This window comes from Osmia lignaria, unplaced genomic scaffold (assembly GCF_051020975.1).
Source record: "Osmia lignaria lignaria isolate PbOS001 unplaced genomic scaffold, iyOsmLign1 scaffold0016, whole genome shotgun sequence".
Classification (NCBI taxonomy): domain Eukaryota; kingdom Metazoa; phylum Arthropoda; class Insecta; order Hymenoptera; family Megachilidae; genus Osmia; species Osmia lignaria.
This window is the reverse complement of record NW_027478168.1, coordinates 3,962,428-3,975,569: the sequence shown is the minus strand read 5'-3', so window position 1 is coordinate 3,975,569 and position 13,142 is coordinate 3,962,428.

Here is a 13,142-nt window from a genome sequence, read left to right as displayed (position 1 = left end):
TTTCCTACTTTTTATCTTCTATGATATTTTTTGATCAGATGCGTAGTTCTCGAGATATATCAAGATATTTAAAAGCTCCGAAGCCGCACCAACATAATAGAGATACAGAAACACCGTGGGCCCTCTCTTTGAGATAACTCTGCACTATTGCGAGCTGGAAATGCCACTTCCAGCTTAGCTGTGCAGAAGAAGAACAACAAGAAGAAGAAATATCTCGAAATATGTCCGTCAGGCCCCTTCCCTCGAGATATATCTGCAAATATCTCGGAAACGAAGCGAGCTATGGCAAAATGTTAAGAGACCTTTTTTGTAGAGAATTAAGTTTCCTACTTTTTATGTTCTATGACATTTTTTGATCAGATGCGTAGTTCTCGAGATATATCGAGATATTTAAAAGTTCCGAAGCCGCACCAACATAATAGAGATACAGAAACACCGTGGCCCCTTTCTTTGAGATAACTCTGCACTAGTGCGAGCCGCAAATGCCACTTCCAGCTTAGCTGTGCAGAAGAAGAACAACAAGAAGAAGAAATATCTCGAAATATGTCCGTCAGGCCAGTTCCTTTGAGCTGAATCTGCAAATATCTCGGAAACGAAGCGAGCTATGGCAAAATGTTAAGAGCCCTTTTTTGTAGAGAATTAAGTTTCCTACTTTTTATCTTCTATGATATTTTTTGATCAGATGGGTAGTTCTCGAGATATATCAAGATATTTAAAAGTTCCGAAGCCGCACCAACATAATAGAGATACAGAAACACCGTGGCCCCTTTCTTTGAGATAACTCTGCACTATTGCGAGCTGTAAATGGCACTTCCAGCTTAGCTGTGCAGAAGAAGAACAACAAGAAGAAGAAATATCTCGAAATATGTCCGTCAGGCCCCTTCCCTTGAGATATATCTGCAAATATCTCGGAAACGAAGCGAGCTATGACAAAATGTTAAGAGACCTTTTTTGTAGAGAATTATGTTTCCTACAATTTATGTTCTATGATATTTTTTGATCAGAAGCGTAGTTTTCGAGAGATATCGAGATATTTAAAAGTTCCGAAGCCGCACCAACATAATAGAGATACAGAAACACCGTGGCCCCTTTCTTTGAGATAACTCTGCACTAGTGCGAGCCGCAAATGCCACTTCCAGCTTAGCTGTGCAGAAGAAGAACAACAAGAAGAAGAAATATCTCGAAACAGGTCCGTCAGGCCCCTTCCCTTGAGATAAATCTGCAAATATCTCGGAAACGAAGCGAGCTATGGCAAAATGTTAAGAGACCTTTTTTGTAGAGAATTAAGTTTCCTACTTTTTATGTTCTATGATATTTTTTGATCAGATGCGTAGTTCTCGAGATATATCAAGATATTTAAAAGTTCCGAAGCCGCACCAACATAATAGAGATACAGAAACACCGTGGCCCCTTTCTTTGAGATAACTCTGCACTATTGCGAGCTGTAAATGGCACTTCCAGCTTAGCTGTGCAGAAGAAGAACAACAAGAAGAAGAAATATCTCGAAATATGTCCGTCAGGCCCCTTCCCTTGAGATATATCTGCAAATATCTCGGAAAGGAAGCGAGCTATGGCAAAATGTTAAGAGACCTTTTTTGTAGAGAATTATGTTTCCTACAATTTATGTTCTATGATATTTTTTGATCAGAAGCGTAGTTTTCGAGAGATATCGAGATATTTAAAAGTTCCGAAGCCGCACCAACATAATAGAGATACAGAAACACCGTGGCCCCTTTCTTTGAGATAACTCTGCACTAGTGCGAGCCGCAAATGCCACTTCCAGCTTAGCAGTGCAGAAGAAGAACAACAAGAAGAAGAAATATCTCGAAATATGTCCGTCAGGCCCCTTCCCTTGAGATAAATCTGCAAATATCTCGGAAACGAAGCGAGCTATGGCAAAATGTTAAGAGACCTTTTTTGTAGAGAATTAAGTGTCCTACTTTTTATGTTCTATGACATTTTTTGATCAGATGCGTAGTTCTCGAGATATATCAAGATATTTAAAAGTTCCGAAGCCGCACCAACATAATAGAGATACAGAAACACCGTGGCCCCTTTCTTTGAGATAACTCTGCACTATTGCGAGCTGCAAATGCCACTTCCAGCTTAGCTGTGCAGGGGTAGAACAACAAGAAGAAGAAATATCTCGAAATATGTCCGTCAGGCCAGTTCCTTTGAGCTGAATCTGCAAATATCTCGGAAACGAAGCGAGCTATGGCAAAATGTTAAGAGACCTTTTTTGTAGAGAATTAAGTTTCCTACTTTTTATGTTCTATGATATTTTTTGATCAGATGCGTAGTTCTCGAGATATATCAAGATATTTAAAAGTTCCGAAGCCGCACCAACATAATAGAGATACAGAAACACCGTGGCCCCTTTCTTTGTGATAACTCTGCACTATTGCGAGCTGGAAATGCCACTTCCAGTTTAGCTGTGCAGAAGAAGAACAACAAGAAGAAGAAATAACTCGAAATATGTCCGTCAGGCCCCTTCCCTTCAGATAAATCGGCAAATATCTCGGAAACGAAGCGAGCTATGGCAAAATGTTAAGAGACCTTTTTTGTAGAGAATTCAGTTTCCTACTTTTTATGTTCTATGATATTTTTTGATCAGATGCGTAGTTCTCGAGATATATCAAGATATTTAAAAGTTCCGAAGCCGGACCAACATAATAGAGATACAGAAACACCGTGGCCCCTTTCTTTGAGATAACTCTGCACTATTGCGAGCTGGAAATGCCACTTCCAGTTTAGCTGTGCAGAAGAAGAACAACAAGAAGAAGAAATATCTCGAAATATGTCCGTCAGGCCCCTTCCCTTGAGATATATCTGCAAATATCTCGGAAACGAAGCGAGCTATGGCAAAATGTTAAGAGACCTTTTTTGTAGAGAATTATGTTTCCTACAATTTATGTTCTATGATATTTTTTGATCAGAAGCGTAGTTTTCGAGATATATCGAGATATTTAAAAGTTCCGAAGCCGCACCAACATAATAGAGATACAGAATCACTGTGGCCCCTTTCTTTGAGATAACTCTGCACTATTGCGAGCTGCAAATGCCACTTCCAGCTTAGCTGTGCAGAAGAAGAACAACAAGAAGAAGAAATATCTCGAAATATGTCCGTCAGGCCCCTTCCCTTGAGATAAATCTGCAAATATCTCGGAAACGAAGCGAGCTATGGCAAAATGTTAAGAGACTTTATTTGTAGAGAATTAAGTTTCCTACTTTTTATGTTTTATGATATTTTTTGATCAGATGCGTAGTTCTCGAGATATATCAAGATATTTAAAAGTTCCGAAGCCGCACCAACATAATAGAGATACAGAAACACCGTGGCCCCTTTCTTTGAGATAACTCTGCACTATTGCGAGCTGGAAATGCCACTTCCAGTTTAGCTGTGCAGAAGAAGAACAACAAGAAGAAGAAATATCTCGAAATATGTCCGTCAGGCCCCTTCCCTTGAGATAAATCTGCAAATATCTCGGAAACCAAGCGAGCTATGGCAAAATGTTAAGAGACCTTTTTTGTAGAGAATTAAGTTTCCTACTTTTTATGTTCTATGATATTTTTTGATCAGATGCGTAGTTATCGAGATATATCAAGATATTTAAAAGTTCCGAAGCCGCACCAACATAATAGAGATACAGAAACACCGTGGCCCCTTTCTTTGAGATAACTCTGCACTATTGCGAGCTGGAAATGCCACTTCCAGTTTAGCTGTGCAGAAGAAGAACAACAAGAAGAAGAAATATCTCGAAATATGTCCGTCAGGCCCCTTCCCTTGAGATAAATCTGCAAATATCTCGGAAACGAAGGGAGCTATGGCAAAATGTTAAGGGACCTTTTTTGTAGAGAATTATGTTTCCTACAATTTATGTTCTACGATATTTTTTGATCAGAAGCGTAGTTTTCGAGATATATCGAGATATTTAAAAGTTCCGAAGCCGCACCAACATAATAGAGATACAGAAACACCGTGGCCCCTTTCTTTGAGATAACTCTGCACTATTGCGAGCTGGAAATGCCACTTCCAGTTTAGCTGTGCAGAAGAAGAACAACAAGAAGAAGAAATATCTCGAAATATGTCCGTCAGGCCCCTTCCCTTGAGATATATCTGCAAATATCTCGGAAACGAAGCGAGCTATGGCAAAATGTTAAGAGACCGTTTTTGTAGAGAATTATGTTTCCTACAATTTATGTTCTACGATATTTTTTGATCAGAAGCGTAGTTTTCGAGATATATCGAGATATTTAAAAGTTCCGAAGCCGCACCAACATAATAGAGATACAGAAACACCGTGGCCCCTTTCTTTGAGATAACTCTGCACTATTGCGAGCTGCAAATGCCACTTCCAGCTTAGCTGTGCAGAAGAAGAACAACAAGTAGAAGAAATATCTCGAAATATGTCCGTCAGGCCCCTTCCCTTGGGATATATCTGCAAATATCTCGGAAACGAAGCGAGCTATGGCAAAATGTTAAGAGACCTTTTTTGTAGAGAATTAAGTTTCCTGCTTTTTATGTTCTATGATATTTTTTGATCAGATGCGTAGTTCTCAAGATATATCAAGATATTTAAAAGTTCCGAAGCCGCACCAACATAATAGAGATACAGAATCACCGTGGCCCCTTTCTTTGAGATAACTCTGCACTATTGCGAGCTGCAAATGCCACTTCCAGCTTAGCTGTGCAGAAGAAGAACAACAAGAAGAAGAAATATCTCGAAATATGTCCGTCAGGCCCCTTCCCTTGAGATAAATCTGCAAATATCTCGGAAACGAAGCGAGCTATGGCAAAATGTTAAGAGACTTTATTTGTAGAGAATTAAGTTTCCTACTTTTTATGTTCTATGATATTTTTTGATCAGATGCGTAGTTCTCGAGATATATCAAGATATTTAAAAGTTTCGAAGCCGCACCAACATAATAGAGATACAGAAACACCGTGGCCCCTTTCTTTGAGATAACTCTGCACTATTGCGAGCTGGAAATGCCACTTCCAGTTTAGCTGTGCAGAAGAAGAACAACAAGAAGAAGAAATATCTCGAAATATGTCCGTCAGGCCCCTTCCTTTGAGATAAATCTGCAAATATTTCGGAAACGAAGCGAGCTATGGCAAAATGTTAAGACCTTTTTTGTAGAGAATTAAGTTTCCTACTTTTTATGTTCTATGATATTTTTTGATCAGATGCGTAGTTATCGAGATATATCAAGATATTTAAAAGTTCCGAAGCCGCACCAACATAATAGAGATACAGAAACACCGTGGCCCCTTTCTTTGAGATAACTCTGCACTATTGCGAGCTGGAAATGCCACTTCCAGTTTAGCTGTGCAGAAGAAGAACAACAAGAAGAAGAAATATCTCGAAATATGTCCGTCAGGCCCCTTCCCTTGAGATATATCTGCAAATATCTCGGAAACGAAGCGAGCTATGGCAAAATGTTAAGAGACCTTTTTTGTAGAGAATTATGTTTTCTACAATTTATGTTCTATGATATTTTTTGATCAGAAGCGTAGTTTTCGAGATATATCAAGATATTTAAAAGTTCCGAAGCCGCACCAACATAATAGAAATACAGAAACACCGTGGCCCCTTTCTTTGAGATAACTCTGCACTATTGCGAGCTGCAAATGCCACTTCCAGCTTAGCTGTGCAGAAGAAGAACAACAAGAAGAAGAAATATCTCGAAACATGTCCGTCAGGCCCCTTCCCTTGAGATAAATCTGCAAATATCTCGGAAACGAAGCGAGCTATGGCAAAATGTTAAGAGACCTTTTTTGTAGAGAATTAAGTTTCCTACTTTTTATGTTCTATGATATTTTTTGATCAGATGCGTAGTTCTCGAGATATATCAAGATATTTAAAAGTTCCGAAGCCGCACCAACATAATAGAGATACAGAAACACCGTGGCCCCTTTCTTTGAGATAACTCTGCACTATTGCGAGCTGCAAATGCCACTTCCAGCTTAGCTGTGCAGAAGAAGAACAACAAGAAGAAGAAATATCTCGAAATATGTCCGTCAGGCCCCTTCCCTTGAGATAAATCTGCAAATATCTCGGAAACGAAGCGAGCTATGGCAAGATGTTAAGAGACTTTATTTGTAGAGAATTAAGTTTCCTACTTTTTATGGTCTATGATATTTTTTGATCAGATGCGTAGTTCTCGAGATATATCAAGATATTTAAAAGTTCCGAAGCCGCACCAACATAATAGAGATACAGAAACACCGTGGCCCCTTTCTTTGAGATAACTCTGCACTATTGCGAGCTGCAAATGCCACTTCCAGCTTAGCTGTGCAGAAGAAGAACAACAAGTAGAAGAAATATCTCGAAATATGTCCGTCAGGCCCCTTCCCTTGAGATAAATCTGCAAATATCTCGGAAACGAAGCGAGCTATGGCAAAATGATATGAGACCTTTTTTGTAGAGAATTAAGTTTCCTACTTTTTCTGTTCTATGATATTTTTTGATCAGATGCGTAGTTCTCGAGATATATCAAGATATTTAAAAGTTCCGAAGCCGCACCAACATAATAGAGATACAGAAACACCGTGGCCCCTTTCTTTGAGATAACTCTGCACTATTGCGAGCTGAAAACGCCACTTCCAGTTTAGCTGTGCAGAAGAAGAACAACAAGAAGAAGAAATATCTCGAAATATGTCCGTCAGGCCCCTTCCCTTGAGATAAATCTGCAAATATCTCGGAAACGAAGCGAGCTATGGCAAAATGTTAAGAGACCTTTTTTGTAGAGAATTAAGTTTCCTACTTTTTATGTTCTATGACATTTTTTGATCAGATGCGTAGTTCTCGAGATATATCGAGATATTTAAAAGTTCCGAAGCCGCACCAACATAATAGAGATACAGAAACACCGTGGCCCCTTTCTTTGAGATAACTCTGCACTAGTGCGAGCCGCAAATGCCACTTCCAGCTTAGCTGTGCAGAAGAAGAACAACAAGAAGAAGAAATATCTCGAAATATGTCCGTCAGGCCAGTTCCTTTGAGCTGAATCTGCAAATATCTCGGAAACGAAGCGAGCTATGGCAAAATGTTAAGAGCCCTTTTTTGTAGAGAATTAAGTTTCCTACTTTTTATCTTCTATGATATTTTTTGATCAGATGGGTAGTTCTCGAGATATATCAAGATATTTAAAAGTTCCGAAGCCGCACCAACATAATAGAGATACAGAAACACCGTGGGCCCTTTCTTTGAGATAACTCTGCACTATTGCGAGCTGTAAATGGCACTTCCAGCTTAGCTGTGCAGAAGAAGAACAACAAGAAGAAGAAATATCTCGAAATATGTCCGTCAGGCCCCTTCCCTTGAGATATATCTGCAAATATCTCGGAAACGAAGCGAGCTATGGCAAAATGTTAAGAGACCTTTTTTGTAGAGAATTATGTTTCCTACAATTTATGTTCTATGATATTTTTTCATCAGAAGCGTAGTTTTCGAGAGATATCGAGATATTTAAAAGTTCCGAAGCCGCACCAACATAATAGAGATACAGAAACACCGTGGCCCCTTTCTTTGAGATAACTCTGCACTAGTGCGAGCCGCAAATGCCACTTCCAGCTTAGCAGTGCAGAAGAAGAACAACAAGAAGAAGAAATATCTCGAAATATGTCCGTCAGGCCCCTTCCCTTGAGATAAATCTGCAAATATCTCGGAAACGAAGCGAGCTATGGCAAAATGTTAAGAGACCTTTTTTGTAGAGAATTAAGTGTCCTACTTTTTATGTTCTATGACATTTTTTGATCAGATGCGTAGTTCTCGAGATATATCAAGATATTTAAAAGTTCCGAAGCCGCACCAACATAATAGAGATACAGAAACACCGTGGCCCCTTTCTTTGAGATAACTCTGCACTATTGCGAGCTGCAAATGCCACTTCCAGCTTAGCTGTGCAGGGGTAGAACAACAAGAAGAAGAAATATCTCGAAATATGTCCGTCAGGCCAGTTCCTTTGAGCTGAATCTGCAAATATCTCGGAAACGAAGCGAGCTATGGCAAAATGTTAAGAGACCTTTTTTGTAGAGAATTAAGTTTCCTACTTTTTATGTTCTATGATATTTTTTGATCAGATGCGTAGTTCTCGAGATATATCAAGATATTTAAAAGTTCCGAAGCCGCACCAACATAATAGAGATACAGAAACACCGTGGCCCCTTTCTTTGAGATAACTCTGCACTATTGCGAGCTGTAAATGGCACTTCCAGCTTAGCTGTGCAGAAGAAGAACAACAAGAAGAAGAAATATCTCGAAATATGTCCGTCAGGCCCCTTCCCTCGAGATATATCTGCAAATATCTCGGAAACGAAGCGAGCTATGGCAAAATGTTAAGAGACCTTTTTTGTAGAGAATTAAGTGTCCTACTTTTTATGTTCTATGACATTTTTTGATCAGATGCGTAGTTCTCGAGATATATCAAGATATTTAAAAGTTCCGAAGCCGCACCAACATAATAGAGATACAGAAACACCGTGGCCCCTTTCTTTGAGATAACTCTGCACTATTGCGAGCTGCAAATGCCACTTCCAGCTTAGCTGTGCAGGGGTAGAACAACAAGAAGAAGAAATATCTCGAAATATGTCCGTCAGGCCAGTTCCTTTGAGCTGAATCTGCAAATATCTCGGAAACGAAGCGAGCTATGGCAAAATGTTAAGAGACCTTTTTTGTAGAGAATTAAGTGTCCTACTTTTTATGTTCTATCACATTTTTTGATCAGATGCGTAGTTCTCGAGATATATCAAGATATTTAAAAGTTCCGAAGCCGCACCAACATAATAGAGATACAGAAACACCGTGGCCCCTTTCTTTGAGATAACTCTGCACTATTGCGAGCTGCAAATGCCACTTCCAGCTTAGCTGTGCAGAAGAAGAACAACAAGAAGAAGAAATATCTCGAAATATGTCCGTCAGGCCCCTTCCCTTGAGATAAATCTGCAAATATCTCGGAAACGAAGCGAGCTATGGCAAAATGTTAAGAGACTTTATTTGTAGAGAATTAAGTTTCCTACTTTTTATGGTCTATGATATTTTTTGATCAGATGCGTAGTTCTCGAGATATATCAAGATATTTAAAAGTTCCGAAGCCGCACCAACATAATAGAGATACAGAAACACCGTGGCCCCTTTCTTTGAGATAACTCTGCACTATTGCGAGCTGGAAATGCCACTTCCAGTTTAGCTGTGCAGAAGAAGAACAACAAGAAGAAGCAATAACTCGAAATATGTCCGTCAGGCCCCTTCCCTTGAGATAAATCTGCAAATATCTCGGAAACGAAGCGAGCTATGGCAAAATGTTAAGAGACCTTTTTTGTAGAGAATTCAGTTTCCTACTTTTTATGTACTATGATATTTTTTGATCAGATGCGTAGTTCTCGAGATATATCAAGATATTTAAAAGTTCCGAAGCCGCACCAACATAATAGAGATACAGAAACACCGTGGCCCCTTTCTTTGTGATAACTCTGCACTATTGCGAGCTGGAAATGCCACTTCCAGTTTAGCTGTGCAGAAGAAGAACAACAAGAAGAAGAAATAACTCGAAATATGTCCGTCAGGCCCCTTCCCTTGAGATAAATCTGCAAATATCTCGGAAACGAAGCGAGCTATGGCAAAATGTTAAGAGACCTTTTTTGTAGAGAATTCAGTTTCCTACTTTTTATGTTCTATGATATTTTTTGATCAGATGCGTAGTTCTCGAGATATATCAAGATATTTAAAAGTTCCGAAGCCGCACCAACATAATAGAGATACAGAAACACCGTGGCCCCTTTCTTTGAGATAACTCTGCACTATTGCGAGCTGGAAATGCCACTTCCAGTTGAGCTGTGCAGAAGAAGAACAACAAGAAGAAGAAATATCTCGAAATATGTCCGTCAGGCCCCTTCCCTTGAGATATATCTGCAAATATCTCGGAAACGAAGCGAGCTATGGCAAAATGTTAAGAGACCTTTTTTGTAGAGAATTATGTTTCCTACAATTTATGTTCTATGATATTTTTTGATCAGAAGCGTAGTTTTCGAGATATATCGAGATATTTAAAAGTTCCGAAGCCGCACCAACATAATAGAGATACAGAATCACCGTGGCCCCTTTCTTTGAGATAACTCTGCACTATTGCGAGCTGCAAATGCCACTTCCAGCTTAGCTGTGCAGAAGAAGAACAACAAGAAGAAGAAATATCTCGAAATATGTCCGTCAGGCCCCTTCCCTTGAGATAAATCTGCAAATATCTCGGAAACGAAGCGAGCTATGGCAAAATGTTAAGAGACTTTATTTGTAGAGAATTAAGTTTCCTACTTTTTATGTTCTATGATATTTTTTGATCAGATGCGTAGTTCTCGAGATATATCAAGATATTTAAAAGTTCCGAAGCCGCACCAACATAATAGAGATACAGAAACACCGTGGCCCCTTTCTTTGAGATAACTCTGCACTATTGCGAGCTGGAAATGCCACTTCCAGTTTAGCTGTGCAGAAGAAGAACAACAAGAAGAAGAAATATCTCGAAATATGTCCGTCAGGCCCCTTCCTTTGAGATAAATCTGCAAATATTTCGGAAACGAAGCGAGCTATGGCAAAATGTTAAGAGACCTTTTTTGTAGAGAATTAAGTTTCCTACTTTTTATGTTCTATGATATTTTTTGATCAGATGCGTAGTTATCGAGATATATCAAGATATTTAAAAGTTCCGAAGCCGCACCAACATAATAGAGATACAGAAACACCGTGGCCCCTTTCTTTGAGATAACTCTGCACTATTGCGAGCTGGGAATGCCACTTCCAGTTTAGCTGTGCAGAAGAAGAACAACAAGAAGAAGAAATATCTCGAAATATGTCCGTCAGGCCCCTTCCCTTGAGATAAATCTGCAAATATCTCGGAAACGAAGCGAGCTATGGCAAAATGATAAGAGACCTTTTTTGTAGAGAATTAAGTTTCCTACTTTGTATGTTCTATGATATTTTTTGATCAGATGCGTAGTTCTCGAGATATATCAAGATATTTAAAAGTTCCGAAGCCGCACCAACATAATAGAGATACAGAAACACCGTGGGCCCTTTCTTTGAGATAACTCTGCACTATTGCGAGCTGTAAATGGCACTTCCAGCTTAGCTGTGCAGAAGAAGAACAACAAGAAGAAGAAATATCTCGAAATATGTCCGTCAGGCCCCTTCCCTTGAGATATATCTGCAAATATCTCGGAAACGAAGCGAGCTATGGCAAAATGTTAAGAGACCTTTTTTGTAGAGAATTATGTTTCCTACAATTTATGTTCTATGATATTTTTTCATCAGAAGCGTAGTTTTCGAGAGATATCGAGATATTTAAAAGTTCCGAAGCCGCACCAACATAATAGAGATACAGAAACACCGTGGCCCCTTTCTTTGAGATAACTCTGCACTAGTGCGAGCCGCAAATGCCACTTCCAGCTTATCAGTGCAGAAGAAGAACAACAAGAAGAAGAAATATCTCGAAATATGTCCGTCAGGCCCCTTCCCTTGAGATAAATCTGCAAATATCTCGGAAACGAAGCGAGCTATGGCAAAATGTTAAGAGACCTTTTTTGTAGAGAATTAAGTGTCCTACTTTTTATGTTCTATGACATTTTTTGATCAGATGCGTAGTTCTCGAGATATATCAAGATATTTAAAAGTTCCGAAGCCGCACCAACATAATAGAGATACAGAAACACCGTGGCCCCTTTCTTTGAGATAACTCTGCACTATTGCGAGCTGCAAATGCCACTTCCAGCTTAGCTGTGCAGGGGTAGAACAACAAGAAGAAGAAATATCTCGAAATATGTCCGTCAGGCCAGTTCCTTTGAGCTGAATCTGCAAATATCTCGGAAACGAAGCGAGCTATGGCAAAATGTTAAGAGACCTTTTTTGTAGAGAATTAAGTTTCCTACTTTTTATGTTCTATGATATTTTTTGATCAGATGCGTAGTTCTCGAGATATATCAAGATATTTAAAAGTTCCGAAGCCGCACCAACATAATAGAGATACAGAAACACCGTGGCCCCTTTCTTTGAGATAACTCTGCACTATTGCGAGCTGTAAATGGCACTTCCAGCTTAGCTGTGCAGAAGAAGAACAACAAGAAGAAGAAATATCTCGAAATATGTCCGTCAGGCCCCTTCCCTCGAGATATATCTGCAAATATCTCGGAAACGAAGCGAGCTATGGCAAAATGTTAAGAGACCTTTTTTGTAGAGAATTAAGTGTCCTACTTTTTATGTTCTATGACATTTTTTGATCAGATGCGTAGTTCTCGAGATATATCAAGATATTTAAAAGTTCCGAAGCCGCACCAACATAATAGAGATACAGAAACACCGTGGCCCCTTTCTTTGAGATAACTCTGCACTATTGCGAGCTGCAAATGCCACTTCCAGCTTAGCTGTGCAGGGGTAGAACAACAAGAAGAAGAAATATCTCGAAATATGTCCGTCAGGCCAGTTCCTTTGAGCTGAATCTGCAAATATCTCGGAAACGAAGCGAGCTATGGCAAAATGTTAAGAGACCTTTTTTGTAGAGAATTAAGTGTCCTACTTTTTATGTTCTATCACATTTTTTGATCAGATGCGTAGTTCTCGAGATATATCAAGATATTTAAAAGTTCCGAAGCCGCACCAACATAATAGAGATACAGAAACACCGTGGCCCCTTTCTTTGAGATAACTCTGCACTATTGCGAGCTGCAAATGCCACTTCCAGCTTAGCTGTGCAGAAGAAGAACAACAAGAAGAAGAAATATCTCGAAATATGTCCGTCAGGCCCCTTCCCTTGAGATAAATCTGCAAATATCTCGGAAACGAAGCGAGCTATGGCAAAATGTTAAGAGACTTTATTTGTAGAGAATTAAGTTTCCTACTTTTTATGGTCTATGATATTTTTTGATCAGATGCGTAGTTCTCGAGATATATCAAGATATTTAAAAGTTCCGAAGCCGCACCAACATAATAGAGATACAGAAACACCGTGGCCCCTTTCTTTGAGATAACTCTGCACTATTGCGAGCTGGAAATGCCACTTCCAGTTTAGCTGTGCAGAAGAAGAACAACAAGAAGAAGCAATAACTCGAAATATGTCCGTCAGGCCCCTTCCCTTGAGATAAATCTGCAAATATC